The sequence below is a fragment of the Ostrinia nubilalis genome, chromosome 8 (genome assembly GCF_963855985.1).
Source record: "Ostrinia nubilalis chromosome 8, ilOstNubi1.1, whole genome shotgun sequence".
NCBI classification, from domain to species: domain Eukaryota; kingdom Metazoa; phylum Arthropoda; class Insecta; order Lepidoptera; family Crambidae; genus Ostrinia; species Ostrinia nubilalis.
In genome coordinates this window covers 17,756,451-17,775,000 of record NC_087095.1, presented here as the reverse complement: position 1 = coordinate 17,775,000, position 18,550 = coordinate 17,756,451, and the positions used below count along the sequence as shown (strand labels likewise).

At 38.6% G+C, this 18,550-nt stretch overlaps 1 long non-coding RNA gene and 2 other non-coding genes across 3 annotated transcripts; all 3 read right to left on the bottom strand.

The window, feature by feature from the left end:
• Window positions 1-77: 77 nt before the first annotated feature.
• On the bottom strand, window positions 78-234 carry LOC135074313 (5.8S ribosomal RNA). Its single transcript, XR_010257809.1, has one exon. It is a non-coding gene; the product is annotated as a 5.8S ribosomal RNA (ribosomal RNA).
• A 280-nt stretch (window positions 235-514) lies between these two features.
• On the bottom strand, window positions 515-2,417 carry LOC135074318 (small subunit ribosomal RNA). Its single transcript, XR_010257814.1, has one exon. It is a non-coding gene; the product is annotated as a small subunit ribosomal RNA (ribosomal RNA).
• Window positions 2,418-16,085: 13,668 nt separating this feature from the next.
• LOC135074307 (uncharacterized) lies at window positions 16,086-17,880 on the bottom strand. Its single transcript, XR_010257807.1, has 3 exons — window positions 17,518-17,880; window positions 16,969-17,027; window positions 16,086-16,174 (listed from the first exon to the last, which is right to left on the bottom strand). It is a non-coding gene; the product is annotated as an uncharacterized LOC135074307 (long non-coding RNA).
• Window positions 17,881-18,550: the final 670 nt, after the last annotated feature.

Here is an 18,550-nt window from a genome sequence, read left to right as displayed (position 1 = left end):
CGACCAAGTCGAGAACCGTCAGTTGCGCACGAAAGACATGATCGTTCGGCGCAGTGTGGTCATTGTTTTTATGCAGCCGGCCCTCAGACAGGAGTGGTCCTGGATGTGTCTCCACGGACCGCAATGTGCGTTCGAAATGTCGATGTTCAAATGTGTCCTGCAGTTCACACTATGACGCGCAGTTAACTGCGTTCTTCATCGACCCGCGAGCCAAGTGATCCACCGTCCAGGGTAATGGTTTATAGTGGTTATAAATAAACAATAATAATAATTTTATAAATGTCTGAAAAATATACAATTTTCAACCGCATGAATTTGTCATTTTACGAACGTACGAAAACTACTGAGATCGCGGATTTTCAATCTGTACACGTAGAATATCGTACGACGCCAATCGTCGAACGATCTCATAATTAAACGAGACCTTCCTTCGATCAGAACTTTTGTTTTGTGTCTGGATTATTGTATGATCATTCCCACATGACACTTGTGTATCACATGTGAACGTACACGTTAATGATCCTTCCGCAGGTTCCCCTACGGAAACCTTGTTACGACTTTTACTTCCTCTAAATGATCAAGTTTGGTCAACTTCCCAGCAACGCCGACGGCCGTGAAGCCACCGCGTGTCGGTCCGAAGACCTCACTAAATCATTCAATCGGTAGTAGCGACGGGCGGTGTGTACAAAGGGCAGGGACGTAATCAACGCGAGCTTATGACTCGCGCTTACTAGGAATTCCTCGTTTATGGGGGATAATTGCAAACCCCAATCCCCAGCACGAAGGAGTTTCAACGGGTTGCCCGGGCCTCTAGGCCTGGGAGAACATGCTGATTCCTTCAGTGTAGCGCGCGTGCGGCCCAGGACATCTAAGGGCATCACAGACCTGTTATTGCTCAATCTCGTGCGGCTCGAAGCCGCCGGTCCCTCTAAGAAGAATTTTAATACGTCGCCAGTGAGTTGCGTGACGTGAGCCACGCACACCTAAATGACGACGCCTATTTAGCAGGCTAGAGTCTCGTTCGTTACCGGAATTAACCAGACAAATCGCTCCACCAACTAAGAACGGCCATGCACCACCACCCACCGAATCAAGAAAGAGCTGTTAATCTGTCAATCCTTCCGGTGTCCGGGCCTGGTGAGATTTCCCGTGTTGAGTCAAATTAAGCCGCAGGCTCCACTCCTGGTGGTGCCCTTCCGTCAATTCCTTTAAGTTTCAGCTTTGCAACCATACTCCCCCCGGAGTCCAAAATCTTTGGTTTCCCGAAAGCTGCCCGCCGAGCCATTGTAGTAACGTCGGCGGATCGCTAGATGACATATTTACGGTTAGAACTAGGGCGGTATCTAATCGCCTTCGAACCTCTAACTTTCGTTCTTGATTGATGAAAACACCTTTGGCAAATGCTTTCGCTGATGTTCGTCTTGCGACGATCCAAGAATTTCACCTCTAACGTCGCAATACGAATGCCCCCAGTTATCCCTATTAATCATTACCTCGGAGTTCTGAAAACCAACAAAATAGAACCGAGATCATATTCTATTATTCCATGCACGAAATATTCAAGCAGCATTTTGAGCCCGCTTTGAGCACTCTAATTTGTTCAAAGTAAAATTGTCGGCCCATCTCGACACTCACTGAAGAGCACCGCGATAGGATTTTGATATTGAACCGACGTTTGACCGTCGGCTCACCGACGATATGCTCCGCAAACGTGTCAGTATCACCGCGGATGCGGTGCACCGACAGCGCGGCGCACAAATGCAACTACGAGCTTTTTAACCGCAACAATTTTAGTATACGCTATTGGAGCTGGAATTACCGCGGCTGCTGGCACCAGACTTGCCCTCCAATTGTTCCTCGTTAAAATATTTAAAGTGTACTCATTCCGATTACGAGGCCTCGTAAGAGTCCCGTATCGTTATTTTTCGTCACTACCTCCCCGTGCCGGGAGTGGGTAATTTGCGCGCCTGCTGCCTTCCTTGGATGTGGTAGCCGTTTCTCAGGCTCCCTCTCCGGAATCGAACCCTGATTCCCCGTTACCCGTGACAACCATGGTAGTCGCAGAAACTACCATCGAAAGTTGATAAGGCAGACATTTGAAAGATGCGTCGCCGGTGCTGGACCGTGCGATCGGCAAAAGTTATCCAGATTCATCAAAATTAACGACTTCGAACGCGAGGCCCTCCGTCGATTGGTTTTGATCTAATAAAAGCACTCGTCCCATCACTGGTCAGAGTTCTGATTGCATGTATTAGCTCTAGAATTACCACAGTTATCCAAGTAACTGAGTAAGATCTAAGGAACCAAAACTGATATATTGAGCCATTCGCGGTATCGCCCTAATACGGCTTGCACTGAGACATGCATGGCTTAATCTTTGAGACAAGCATATAACTACTGGCAGGATCAACCAGGGAGCTTACACATATTATAAATATGATAGCTCTCGTTAAAGAATATTAACGAAGAGTGTGTTTGGTGTCTATAGCCCAATTCGACGTTTGACCGACCGAACTGGGCTTGACTACTGTGTGTACACTGTTCGCAGTTACAACGTGTGTCGTGAGGCGAGTCTTTGCAACACTCTATAAATTAATATAGAATGCTAAAAAAACACACCCACATAGCGCTCACAGAGGCGCCCACACTGAACGTTCGCATAGACATAACATTCATTCATCACATTTTATAATAAAATCTAACAAATTTCGTATCATGAACGATATGTCAGCCCGGTGTTGGAAAAACCACCCTACCTCTCACGATTTGTCGACACCATCACTACAGAGACATACATCGTTGAAATGTTTGCGTGTTGTGAGTGTGTGCTATAGAATACATAAAAATATACACATATTCGATACGCTGATGTAAACGCTAAAAAGCCATCATCGCCCTTATGTAAGGTTAATGTGGCGGGAAGCGTTACAACGAAGCGTATTAAAAAGTGGCCAGTCGAAGCGCGTATGCAAGCACAGATGACTGCACATAGCGCGGACACATTGCCCGAGTGAGACAGATCTTTATTACGAATTCGATCATACAACCCATCCGTAGATCTACAAAGTTTAACAAGCGTCCAATGAGCCACACTAAGTCCCGTCAATCTCATTGAACATCCGAAACCTCAGACGCCAACAGAGTGTACATACAGAGTGAAAAAGTTAAAGTTTCATCAACTCTTTCACCACTTTGCTTTAAAACACAACTTGTAAACGCACCGATCCGTCGTACGCAGAGTGTGCGCGCGCGCATCATGTTTATAATACATTTGAGCGTGCGCGCGCGCTCTGCGCACGGCGGTCGCTGTGTTACTGATCTCGCTCGGCCGGTCGCCGCCGACGTTGCGTTTGTCTGTACACTCTCTCGGTTCTCGAGTGGAAGCCGCGAATGGAAAAGAAACATTTTTAACGCTATGCTCGTACGCTGCTGCGCACGCGCAGCTTTAAACGCTAAGTGTAAAAAAAAAAAAAAAAAAAAAAAAAAAAAAAAAAAAAAAAAAAAATTCAAAGTGACACACCCCCTATATGTATAACCAGATAATTAATAATTAAAAAAAAAATTCAAAGTGACACACCCCCTATATGTATAACCAGATAATTAATAATTAAAAAAAAAAATAAACTATAAAAAGTTAGGTTAGATTAGGTTAGGTTAGGTTAGGTTAGGTTAGATTAGATGATCCTCTTTTTTTTTTTTTTTTAATTAAAAAGATGATACAGAAAAAAAATAATTGATTGCGATTAAAGTGTTAAAAGCGACACCCCATAAATCACGAAATAGGAAAATTACAAATATTTATAACACATAAATACAATAAAATAATTAATTAAAAAAAAAACTTTCGTATTAAGAACAAAAAATATTAAATTATTTTTGTTAATTCGAAATCATTATTATAACAATTCGAAATCACGACTTTTTTAATAAAGAAATTAAGATTTTTAGTTGTATTTGATACATTTTTTCCTATTTCGTGATTTGTTGGAAAAACAAACAAAAAAACTAATTGAGTTGACTGTGGTATGTATATGATTAATATTCAAAACTTTAACTAATAATAAATATATACCATAGTAGGTGTATAAAATTAGGCCTTTTAAAAAGTTAAGTACATAATTAAATTTTGTTAAATACCCAATTATAAATACCCAATTATAGTATAAATCAAACTAATTTGTAATCCCTGAAATTACTTAAAACTTTTGAAGACCTAAAATTATAATTAATAACGTCGTTTTGCACCAAGTTTTTAAGACATTTGTCTAGAATAGACAAAATGTACAACACTATCGGTACCTGAAGTCTGATTAGATTTTTAATTACACGGAATTTTGACATTTTAGAAGTGTTGCCAATATTAAAACATTTCCACTAATAAAAAATGGAGAGCATTTCCACAAATTAAAAAATAAACCTTCAAAGAATTTAAGGTTTCAATTTAAAAATGTACTGATCCTTTTAAAATGCTTATTTAATTTTGAGTTTTTATTATCATATTTTTGAAGTTACAATAAAATTAAGGACATTATTTTTCTATTACTGGACTCGCTGGCCAATATCCATAGATTACAAACCTTTTTTTATGTAAATCTTTGTTAGTAAAATCTTCGTTTCATAAAATAGCTAATTTAACAAAATGCCAATTTTATAATCCAAGTTGATTATGATGACGACAATGATGATTGATGATCATCAATATATATTTTCGTTTATGATATTAATATATTTTTTTTAAACTAATAATTATTATTATGTTGTTTTACTGTGTTAAAAACGCGTTTTTTTTTCTATTCAATCTCTAAAATGTACATAATAATTAGTGTACATTGAATTCACAAAACAAACAATAACAATCATACTTGTTAGTTGTACTTGATGTAATTCAGTTTCATATTTTTATTACCTTTATTCCAACAATTCAAAGCAAAAAGAGGTTTAATACATCTGAATTGTCAAAAAATTACATTTTTTCACACACAATTCGTCGAATTAAAAATCAAAACTGTAGTGGTGATAATATAATTTTATTATTGCAATTATTACTGAAAAGTGTGTTATGTAAGTACCCAAATTATTGCACAGTAAATTATATTATTATTACTATTAGGTGGTATGATTTAAATTCAATTTTGTGTGAAGATTGAGACAAGGACATAATATTTCCGCGCCCGGGCGACACCTGTCGGGAACCGACCGAACTTCACTGTCCGCTGAAGTGGGTGCCATTAGCGCGAGGTGCGCTATTATCCCAATAGATGGCGCTTTAGCAACATTTCTCGGGTAGTGACGTGTAACAGTCGATAGTGAATAAAGAGTTAAATTATGTATAAATTTAATAATAACACAACACACAGAATCATTCATTATTATGCAAGTATACGTATGTAGTGAAAATAAATACCAACAACAGTATAATATATTGCTTATTTACATACAGTAACATTATTTAATTTTATCGTTAATTTATCAACTAATTATAGACATCGACATTTTTTACATTTTAAAAATATTTATTAATTTGATGATAATAATAATAATATTATTATTTTTTGATATTCATAATAATACAAATAAAATAATATCGATACTCGAATCTACAGAATGTTATGCTACATCACTACCCAAGAAATACTGCTAAAGCGCCATCTATTGAAACAATTGCGCACCTCTCGCTAGTGGCAGGCACCCACGTAATTTCTTCACACACGCCAGCGGTTCGATAGGTGTCGCTCGAGTACGAAAAATATTATATTTATTTTCTACACAACGAAATTTTATAAAAATTAGTAATAATTTATATGTTACGGTAAATGTGATAAATGTGAAAATTATGAATAATCGCCGGTTATTATGAATAATTACCTCATGATTTGGTAAATGTGATTAATATGAGATCATTTATGTGTGTATAAACTAAATATGGCAAAGTAATGTTATGCAAAAAAACATTCCAAACTCATTTTGCCAAATTATATTTAAATGTGAGGCTGTACACGAGCCGGTGTTCTCTCTTTTATGGTATTTGTTAGTATTAAGGTTACATTATGTAATAATCACTGATAAATGTGATTAATTTATCACTTTTACCAAGCCTGTCGGTAATTATTCATAACAACCGGCGATTATTCATAATTTTCAATTTATCACATTAACATATACTACGAATTTGAGTAGTGAAATAAATGCATAAATAAATATTTTACTTTTAAATTATCGTTCATTATTTTAATTATTTATTAAATGTAATATAAAAAAGAAAAATATTGTATTCAATGTCATCTATTTTCAATTTTTACATTTTTTTTAATTTTAATTTATGTCATAAAAAAAAAAACATTATAATCATTATTCATTTTTAAATAAAGTAGCTGCACAAAAAAACATCGTCATCATTCATTATGAAACGACAATCGCGACGCGACCAACCAGCGACCTCCGTTTGCGCGCGAAGCCTAATTTATTTACAACTCCGCTGACCTGCTAAACCCTCCCCCCCACCCATTTTTTGTGAATGGATAAGAAGAAGGATTGGAAAAATTCAAATCGAATCGCGGACTAAGGTGCCATCAGCGCCATCTATCGGCACAAGTTGGAACTACCCTCAAAAATAAATTAAAAAGACGGGTTCGAGAAAAAATCAAGCGATAAGTGCTGTGTGGCGCCATCTATTCCAGTTTTGGAATCCAGAGGAACTAAAATTTAAGTTGCAATAGAGGATTTTGCAAAGCAACTGCAAGACGCGTGCGCAACTAGTTTAGACAATATACATACAGACAAACGAAAAAAATATACAATAATTACAGTCAATTATTGGTGTACTTATAAGGTTTACTTATGATGCCGCGAATGGCCCAAAAAGTAGATTCCAAAATAAATATGTAGCATCATTTGTGATGTGTACCGTCACTCATAACATGCACTACGCATGTCATAGTATTTATGAGCGTCATGGCTGGTTATTAGGGTGTCCCTTATTTTTCAAAGTTTTAAATTTGTAACGCATAGGTCTTAGTTTTGTTTGTTTGCCTCTAAAACACTCGGAAATAAATTTTTACTTTATTTGGAGTACGATAACCCGTGCCGACTTGCATCGGAACATGTTGCGCGGCAGTAGCGGTGCGTATTCGCGGTATTTGTCATTTGTTCTCAATTAATCTCGTGATTAACACCTATTGTTTGACATTTAGAAGATGGCTGTGAAATTAAGAAGCAATAAAAAAAGTATTTTCTTAGTCGGGGACGTAAATTTATCAAATAATAAACACAAAGTTACCGTTAATCGTCAAGTTTTTGCAGTATTTTTTAACATATTTTGCGAAGTTAATTAAAATGTTATTGAAAGCTCTAATCTCATCATTCGGGAGTGTATTATATTTTGGGAAAAGCTATAAATCCAACCAGAGCCTAACTGAGTAAAAAAACTTGTCTATCTTTACCATGCTTGGAGGGAGTTGCAAGAAAAATTATTTAAAAAATTCAAGATTTATAAGCGCCGCGGTGAGGAGGATTTAAAAACAAATAAAATATTTTAACAAAAACAAATAAAACCAAGGCGTCCAGAGTATTAAGGTGTAGACAAAAAGTTAATTAAGAAAGTAGAAAGTGCAAGACAAAGAAAATTTAATAAATAAAAAATAGAGCAAATATGTTTCGGAGGTTTATCGTCATCTCTCACTACGCAAGATTCTATACAAACGCAAGGACATCACGACCAGCTTACCAGCTCTGAGGAAAGCCTTAAGGAACTCTTGACATCCACTTTCCAAGAGGTATATGAGCAGCTCTGAGCAAGTTTGGTCAACATCTTTGGTACTTCGTATCAGAAGAAATTGCCGTTTTATCACTCTTTGATGATGAAGGTAATGAACAAACACCGTCAATATTGTAGTAAAAGTACAAAGAGAGAGTATGTATGATTCTGGGAAGAGATACATTCCATCTGAAGAAGGTATGATTATTTCTATGGTAAATAGGACTTTGTACTAATTTTTTATCCTGTTTTTAATGAATTAATAATAATACTACCTTATTTATTGTTGCTGGAAAACCATTGAGTGGTTTTGTGTCTGTCAAGAGTATAAATTTATTTTCTCGATTGAAAATTGATAATAATTTCCCCCTGAGACACATTTCTAGATGAGATAAAGATGTTGCCTATTTAAAGGCAAAAAAGTGCTTTCTTTAGGGTAGTTAATGATACAGCTGAAAGAGCTATAAAGCTTATGCAAGATTTTCATGGTTTAATCACTGCAAAGGAAGAGGAAAAGCTTTTTTTGTTACGCACAGTGTAGCAAAAATCAGGCCAATATTCAGGAGCATGGAAATCTGTATTCAGAATGTAAAAAAGGGTCCCTCAAAAGTAAAATATATTGTCTGATCTGTAATGTTATCTTCTTTTTATAAATATTTTATAAAAATTAAATATTTTAATTGATTTAGCTACTTAATAAAAGGGGTAAAACCAGCATTTTTCAAAAACTTCAGAGCTCGGTCGGCACGGGTTAATGTTGACGTATGAAGATGAAATTTTGTATTTAAGTATGTCTGAGTAGTACTAAAAGAAATAGGGGGTATGCATTTCAATATTTAAAAAAAATTTTTTTTCGGCCATATAAGGGACACCCTACTGGTTATGCGCCATACCTGTGTTATCCTCTAGACGTGGAGGTAGGACGTTTGTCTCCACCTACGGAAATGAATGCAGGCTTTGCCAGCAGCCGGGAGGCCCCGCGGCAATGTGCACTCAGTGCGAGTTAGCTTTGTTCTTCAAAAATGTATCCTGTGATGCCGTACTGCATCTGTATATTCTGTGCAGTGGTTATGGACTACACACACGTGAAGTGGGCCAATCGAGAGGCTAAGCTCTCGTATTCACAAACGACGGTAGCGTGAAGCAGCAAATCGAACGCGCAGCTTTGAATAGAGCTCTGCGATTGGTTCATATCAACCTGTGCGTCCACGCGCACTGTGAGACCTCGTAGTAAAGTTTGTGAATACAGGCATAAGTGGGGTTTTGATAGCTCTGATAAACTATGGATTATGTAAAATCCACGGTATCCACTGCGACGGAGATCGTGCGTGGGGATCCTCGGTTGTCCCACCACAGCTTGATTGTCTACGCGATCTTAGTAGATCTCAGCGCCACAGCCAAGGAGTCCCTCCCACAGCCTACGGCAGTGCCCAAGCAGGAAGATTGCTTGACTGACGCATTTCCTTCGCGGAAAAGACAACCAGGCCTTTGGTGGGTAGTGGCAAGGAGTAGTTAGCGACATGCATGCGATCAATGAGAAAGACTACGGCATGAGGCCTTGCAGTCTTTGGTCTTTTAGTAACGCATCATTAGACCTTGATATTATTCAAAGGATCTTTTGGTCAGTTACCATGACGCCTTAAATTTTGATAATTTGTCTCTAAACTGAGACTGTCTTGAAACGAAATAAGTAATTGGAAATCACGACAAATCTTGTTACCACAAATAATGTCCGTGATGACCCGATATAGTGGTTAAAGGACATAGTAGTTAATATGGTTGGGGGAGTCACAAATGTAACTCAGGTTAGGTGATTTGAGATTAAGAAAAATAATAAATAAAAGAAACGTCTAGCTGACGAGGTATCATGGTATCAATAATGTTCACAATGATTCAGTTTCAAAAGTAAAAATGACACTTGTTTTTGCAAACGACTTTTTTATAACGTAAACCTAAAACTATCTCATTTATGTAGTCACATATTACTTTAAAAAAATATATTTTGACTAACTCATACGTAAGAAAACTCCAGTTTATAGTCCAAGACATAGTACAATATGTAATGTACTTTGTCTTGGTTTATAAAAAACAGTTTTGTATTTCTTCAGTTCAAAAGAAAAATATCTAGCACGGAAGACGCAAGTCAAATTACAAGTTGACTAAAATAGTATTAGAGGGAATGGAAAGGAACAAAAAAAGAAGACGCTTGTCCTCTTTGAGCGTAATCACAAAAACACCCAACAGAGGGCGGTCTTGCAATGAGGGATGGATGCTAGGTGGGGTAAAATAAATCAATAGGTAGAAGGTATGCATGTATGTCGATCGTATTGAGTTCGTGTGTAGTCTACAGCGCCCGATCCACTAAGGCGGGAGCCCCACAGTCCAGACTACTGGAGCCCGGACTGGCCTTTGAGACCACAGCCTTAGGACTGCGGCCGCTAGGGCCGTAGGGCTCCACGTGGACCAGAGCGCCTGCTCGAGGCGCGGCGGGGCAGTGCTCCCGCGTTGCATGAGTCATGGCAGCCGCACGCAGGAGGCGACCGTGCAGTGTTACTGAGTGTATGTGCAATGTACTAAGAATATGAGGAGTGTACTGTTGCTTCTGTAGAGAGTAGTCAATAGGAGGAATGCGGGTGGGTTATAGGACGGACTTAAGTTTTTGACCACACGCGAATGAAATTACTGACAGCGATAAATTGTTAAAAACCCACTAACATGTTAACGTATTGCATGTAACATGCTAGCGGAGCTGACCAGATACCCTGCCAAGCTAAACGCAGGCTATAAATACCTTGTTAGTGTTATCCTTATGCCAAATGCTAGTACGCTGTCACGCCACGCCTACGATGCACTGCCACGCCGACGAAGCTCTGCCACGCCACGCCAACGATGCTCTGCCACGCCACGCCTACGAAGCTCTGCCACGCCACGCCCACGATGCTCTGCCACGCCACGCCAACGACGCTCTGCTCCGCCGTCAGCTCCACGGCCACGCGAGCCGGAGCCAGCTGAAGTGTTATTACAACAAGCAGTTAAAATTCTATTAAAATCCATAACACGAGAAAAATAGCCATATGAAAACAACGGATTTGATGTCAAATAAATTGTCTAGGGTCAGTAAAATGAGTGAATTTATCATTATGAACGGTTTCTATTCAAAGTCATAAAATCTACCTGCTCCGACCATTTAGCTTTTTACTATACTATTTTAAAGGACAGTCAAGTTTACTCTAGCTAGCTAACAACATAAAATACAAGATTAGTAGAGATGGGCCGACTAGTGACGACTATTCGGCAAAATATGCCGATTATAATCGGCAATAATGATAGATTATATGGGGCTCCTCTTATCGGAAGGATGAGGAATACCCACATAAATAACCCCTGAGATCGCCTTAGTGTCAAGAACTATGGCAACGCCATCAACTATCACAGTCCGTCCCGGCAATTGTCCACCTGTATGGCTAGCCCTGCCTATCCGACGGTGGTGGTAGTCCGTGCTATACAGGCGGACGCCCTCAGCTCGCTGACCATCACCGTGGAGGGTGGAGAGGACTCAGTGGGCCTAGGATGAGTGCCGCGATAAGCGCAATTTTGCCCATGCATTTTGACGTCGATAAGTAAGAATAATATCACGGCGCGCATCCTAGCCCAGCAGGAGGCGATTTGTATTGTTATCTCCTCTGACCCCTCCGCCGTCGAAAAATATGACATCTACCTTAGGTAGGTACTGTTAGGTGATTGTAATGTTGCTTTTTAATTTTTCTCATATTAAAGAAATCTCATTTCTCAAGAAATTATATTTATCTCTTTAGAAATCTAGATATTTATATTTCTTTGAGAAATCTAGATATTATTATTCGGACAAGTAGGTATTAGAATGATCGGCATTGCCGATTAGTCGGCCGACTAATCGGCAATTTGAAAAACGATTAGTCGGCTAGTCGGTTAGTCGGCAAAGACCATAGTCGGCCCATCACTAAAGATTAGTAAAAAAAACTTTAAAACATTACTCAAATAAATTTCTTATTCTTATTCTTCAAGAATGCGAGGCTAACTAAAAAGAGTACTTACATACTTGTATAATAAATAGTATGCTGCAGCCACTTTGAAAACAGTTTTCAAAAAGTATGATACGTAAATAAAAACTAAACTATGTATGTAAACAAAAAATGTTTTCAACTTACGCATCACACGCCACGCCACGCACGCCGAGCCCACAGCTATGTGTGCATAGATGCCAATGATTATAAAATACATACTTATAAGCGGTTTGAATGAATAAAATGCATTGTAATATACATAATAGAATGCCGTTCGATGTTCGAGGTCTCTTTTACAGGCACGAACAAAGGACTCGGTGGGACAGACGGAATATACTCTAACAATAATATTTCTTACATTATGACCTAAAGGGAAAAAGAGCATAACCCTCCTTCTGGTGCAGTCGGGTTAAAAAAATACAACGGTCTCAGTAGACTTTATTATAATAGTGGGTGTGGCTTACGGCCACGCCCCTAATATGGCGCCGTCGCGCTACATAATGGCACGCAGAGCTCGCACTAGTCCCTACAGCACCAAAAAAAGTTTATGGGCAGGGATGAACACTGTTATATACTTGTAACAGTAACCTAAATATTCGCAAAGGGGATGTGAAGGAATCAAATTGCTAATCTTAGTTTTTTGCTGCAAGTGTCTTGTCTTGGTTTTTTGCGTCGGTTGACTCATACGCTAGTTGTATCAACCGACGCGAAGCTTAACGAATGCTGTTGGTTGGCTATGTCATTGCACGGATTCAATTGACTGCTTATCTGTAGTAATTCCATGGTGCTCGTTGTCCGTCATTTTACGATGTATTCGTTTCATGTGAGCTGCGTCGTCAAATGTTTCTCTGATCCTGTAATCGTTGAATGATAATCCGCCAAAGCTGTAGTATCACGGGTTTTATTCCTAGTTTTTTCCATACTTCAAGTGGTTGTATGTCATTTCACGGCGTCTCCATTAAATTTTATTCCACGCCCTTGGTCCCTTTGCTCTGCTGAATGTGATACCACCTTGCTAGTATGAAGGCTGTGATGCCACGTTGCCAGTCTGAAAGCTGTGATGCCACATTGCTCAGTATGTTGACTGTGAGTGATGCTATGCAGCTGTTCTGCTAACTGGATACCACGCTGCTAATGTGCTGCCAAGAGTTTGTTGATAAAAATACCATGAACATTTCCAAATTCCAGAATTGAATGTGATATTTTTTATGGCTGTGATTCTCTACAATGATCCAGCGGCTAAGCCATTTCTTGTTTTTGCCTTGATTTATGTAATAATCATGTCGTTTCCTTACAGATATCACGTTTTCTGACAATATGGACTGTAATCTAGTTTTTTATCCATCCATATGATATTTGTTGAGATGTCGTACAGTAAGACGGCAAATGTCTTCATTGTTGAGTGCAATCCTTTTCTCTCGTCGTACTGCTCGTCTCGAAATAACGCTAAACAAACAACTAGTCAAATATCAGAGTTGATCTAGCCATTGGTAAGGAAAAAAATAACAAAATAAAACTAACCAATAATTCAAACAAGAAATCCCATGTTATAAATAGTTGAAGTTACTTTTATTATCAGAAAATTATAGCCTCATAACATAACCTACAAAAAGCTTTTATGAAAGTCAAATCTTGCTCGCTATGGTGTCGTATTTATTAGGTTTTTGGTGCAATATAAAAAGGGCTTCCTAATAATATATAATATTATTATCTTTGGCCATTTTACACTACGCTTCTAGTCTCAAAGCTTGTACTATGGGTACTAGCCTACGGATATACACATACTTACTTTTTTTTGTAAATACATACCTACATAGTAACACCCAGACCTATCACAGAAATTAAAATTCATCATTTCAATCTCTGCCCGGCCGGGAATCGAACCCGAGACCTCTCGGCATAGTAGTCCGTTCCGAACCACTACACCAAACGGCCCACAAAATAATAAAATCTATTAGTTTGATTTTCAATCTTTTGTCTGATTTGGCGAAGAAAAGGTTCTAGTAAGTTTTTTCATGTTTGTGAAAGTTGAAATAAGATGGTGCAACCCAGCCATAATGTAGATATTATAGCAGAGTCTAAAGAGCCAAAGGACAGGACACTATGTTCTAGCCTTTATTTATTACTTGAAATTTATAAAGCAGAAAGTAAATACGATTCTGAGCATTATCTAGACAAGAAATACTGTATCTCTATTAAACGGATAAGCTAAAACCTTTCATTTTAAATATTTTTGAAAATTGTAATTTGTCATGTGTTTTATAAAATAAAATTTATAGACCACAGTAAGGAAGGCAAGCACCGGATAATTTAGTGCGACTGTTAACTAGCATGGAGCTACTATGCCTATCCTAAGTACAAGAAACTTTGTATTAAAGCAAATTACAATATTGAGACTGTATTTACTAGTATTTATCTATCACGAATGTAGCTCTATCAGTATCAGAGGGGGAGAGGAGGGGAAACAACTGAGAGATCAATCACAAAAACACTCAACAGAGGGCGGTCTTCGCAAGAGGGATCATAGGAGGGGTGGTCCTAATAAACGGGGAAAAGAAAGACGTGCATGTATGCCGATCGTATTGAGTTCGTGTGTAGTCTACAGCGCCCGATCCACTAAGGCGGGAGCCCCACAGTCCAGACTACTGGAGCCCGGACTGGCCTTTGAGACCACAGCCTTAGGACTGCGGCCGCTAGGGCCGTAGGGCTCCACGTGGACCAGAGCGCCTGCTCGAGGCGCGGCGGGGCAGTGCTCCCGCGCCGCATGAGTCATGGCCGGCCGCACGCAGGAGGCTCGAGAGCTTTCCACTCCGCGCGGCGCCGCGGCCACATGTAGTCCGCCGGTGGGTAGACCGTGCAGTGTTACTGAGTGTGAATGTGTGTGTAAGAATGTGAGGAGTGTACTGTTTCTTCTGTAGAGAGTAGATCATAGGAGGAATGTGGGTGGGACAAAGGACAATGAGCTTCTGAATATAAGCTACAGAATAATGACTTCAACCTTTTCTAACTCCACGTGAATGATGTAATGTATTGGAATTTGCTGTAATATACCACTATGACTATCGTACATAGAATATCACCTACAAGTGTAGTCTGATGACGAAAAATACGGTTTTTACAGTGTGCTTCAAGCGAGACTAACGCCTGTGCAGATTATGCATAACCCGTATGCATTTGAAGTAAAATCATTTGTAATCGTTCCTTCAGGCGTTGAAACCCTATTTACTAAGTATTTATTTTGTAATTCATGAAATGTTATAATATCTAGCAGCCTGAAGGCAAGAGGGAAGCATACTATAAGTCTAAATAACTTTTCTAAAAGGAACAGAGGTGACGTGATCGCATCTGCATCATTTTTGTTTGCGAGATGGTTGATCAAGAGCTAGTTAAAAGCTTCAGCTATCAGAATAATATGTTCACAAATTAGAAAGTAAATTGTACCTACCATACTTATGATCACTGGGCTGGTCAAATCTGCCGAGGAATTGATGGCTTTGGGGTATGCTGCGACGACATTGGTATGCAAGCTGGCAGGCAGTTGATTGGGGAAAGTATACCGATTTCAGTGGAGTGATGACGATAAAATATTGGGTTTAAAAGCATATGTAGGTAGAGTAATGAAGACAGCTGCACTTTGAAAAGTAGAGAACATATTGTGTAGGTTCTACATATTGCTTAATCTTACTAATAAGAAAGGAAAATAAATAAAGGATGATTGAACTTAAGTAAATTCTGAATCATACATGAGTTCAGTGAATATTTAGCAATATAATAAAGGGTAATAAAAATATATCTAAACTAAACTTCATAGGATGAGTTTAACATCCATGTGCATTACTTTCTAGTAGAGTTGTTGTCATGTACACTTCTACATAATAACTAACCTAAATACTAACTAGAACTAAACAGTTGTAGTGTTAGTGCTTCAGTGAGATCTCTAAATGAATACAAATGGATAAAATATTATTAAGGAAAAGTAGATAACTGTGATTAAACTTTTGGATAAGTATATCAGATTAAATGTAGACTGGCAGCGTCATTGCTATGCGCTTTTTCCAGGAGTATAGTTTATTTCAAAGAGTATACCAGTTAATAAGAGGGTTTACCTTAATTTAAGTTTTATACCTAACCTTTCACTCCACCAAAGACGTGGTTCCATGTACGCATGTTTGTCGTGCAGGCAGAAAACACTATCGCGAATGCAAATCACATTTGGCATTCATAAAAGCTTCTCATTTGGGTTAAGTCATAATAAATAGATACACATTAATAAATTATTATAATTATATTAGGTATAATGTTATATTTATTGATAAATAAATAAAATCATTGGCATCAAATGTAAGAATATAGCTGGGGCATGACCTGAATATAATACCTGAAATTAATAACAACATTTGAGTCACAATATTCATAAATACATATGAATAACAGGCGGGAATGTTCATAGGAGAGGGATTTGGGGATACACTAATAAACAACATAAGGTGAGGAAATTGTGGAAGATTAAAAGGACAAGTGTTGGAAGGAATGATAATATGAATGGCTACAAATTTTATAATTCTGTTTATTGTAAATAAATACCGTTTTCTATACTTATAATGAATCTGTAGAGAGGTCAATTCTGTACATGAAATATATTTTCAAAATAACTATCGGGGGGTGATTAGTGATCGATACTGATGCCAAAAAAGCAATCAGTAAAATTTTTGTCTGTCTGTCCGTCTGTATGTTCCTTATAGAAACAAAAACTACTCGACGGATTTTAACGAAACTTGGTACAATTATTCTTCGTACTCCTGGGCAGGTTATGGTATACTTAGGAATTCCCACGGGAACGGGAATCAGCGGGAAAATAATTTTGTATGAAAAATCTAAACCGCTTAAGTTAGACGCTTGAAATTTGGCATGCAGGTACCTTAGTAAACTTAAAGCTTAGTTACAACAGGATATTGCAAAATTCCCACGGGAACGGGAGTTAGCGGGAAAAGACATTTGAATGAAAAAATATAAACCGCGTAAGATAGATGAAGGGGGTAAAACGGGATCCACGCGTACGAAGTCGCGGGCGGCCGCTAGTGAGTAATATATGTAATTTTGCTTATTCAGTTGATATTGGTTGCATAATAATGAGCACTAAGTAAAGTAAGTATATGTATAAATGCCACTTACCAAATCAATGGCTAGTGCAGGCAGGAGACACCGCGACGCGGCGCCGACTTGAAGGCTGACTGCAAACAAAACACACGGGTATTTATTTATTGAGGATTCATACAGGGATAGTTACTATTCCACTAAACGACATACTAAAATAAAAGCCTACATAATTATGGGACTCTAACTTGCATTGAAAGTTGAAGCTGAATTCCTTCCTCAATTTAATCATTACTAAAGTGCAAGTATTTAAATGAAAAGATCCTTTCTGGTCCTTTATGGGGCAGCTTTAAGTCATGAGTGGAGGCCGCGTACCGGAAAACGCAGCGTGGGACGTCCACCCACAAGGTGGACCGATACGTAAAGGTAGCAGGAAGGCGCTGGACGCAGGCCGCTACTAACCGGGCAACATGGAAAGCATTGGGGGAGGCCTATGTTCAGCGGTGGACGTCCTGTTGCTGAGATGAAGATAAATATTTTTTCTAAACACATTAGGGGCTTACAAATTGAAGTTTGTGTCAGCAAATCCACAGAACTTTAGATGAAAGCAAAATAAATGATACTAACCTCGTTATCTTTCGACGCAGATGCCATCGTCGCCGCATCGCTTCCACGCCCGGCTCCCGCGCCCAGCCCACGACGACGAAACATGCAGCAGTGGGGATTAGTATACGGAAATGATACCTACGAATGAACTAAATGACTGGGACAAAGTAGGGGAAACTAATTGATCGGTAAGGACAATAGTTTCACTAGAAATTTGAAAAGTGCAAGAGGTTTATGATCAAATTTAAAAGAGAATTTATTATTTGAAATGAACTAATAAAGACCGACGAATAATAATCTAATTTTGTCTGAAATGAGCCTGACAAAGGAATAAAGTAACAAGCAATCACTAGTTTTTGTGTGTGAGTAACAATCATCCATCAATCCTCACAAAATTGGAGCAATAAAGAATTTGAATTTGAAAATTTTGCAGTTATAATATTAGTAGAAGAATAGGTTAGGAAATAGGATAAACTTGCCTTGTGTAGTCGTCTGAAGCTTGAGCGGGTGGACGCTCAGGCTCGGAGCTCGTAGCTCAGTCATGAAGCTCGCAGCTCAGGCACGCAGCTCATAGCTCAGGCTCGGAGCTCACAGCTCTCGCGTAGGTCGACTCAGCCCGGTGCTTGCGGCGGCGCGGCGAGCTCACGTCTCATGAGCCGACGACGACGAAACATGTTGCAGTGGAGATTAGTATACGGCAATGATAGCGCAATACAAGGGGGTGGAAAGTTGTGAGTGTATCTATGAGACTGTAAGTAGAACTGATACTAGACTAACTAACTATGGTTAACGAGAAAATTACTCTAAACTAATGATCAAACTTAACTGGAATGTCTACTATCATCTTGGGTGAGTCAACAGTTACACCAATATTACTCAATTAATACAAAATTACATAAAATAACTGTTTACTAAAGTTGATAATGATGTAAATAAATGTAAGTACAACCTAATATAATGTAAAAAAAACTTTTATTATTATTACTAGCGGCCGCCCGCGACCTTGTACGCGTGGATCCCGTTTTACCCCCTTCATCTATCTTACGCGGTTCAG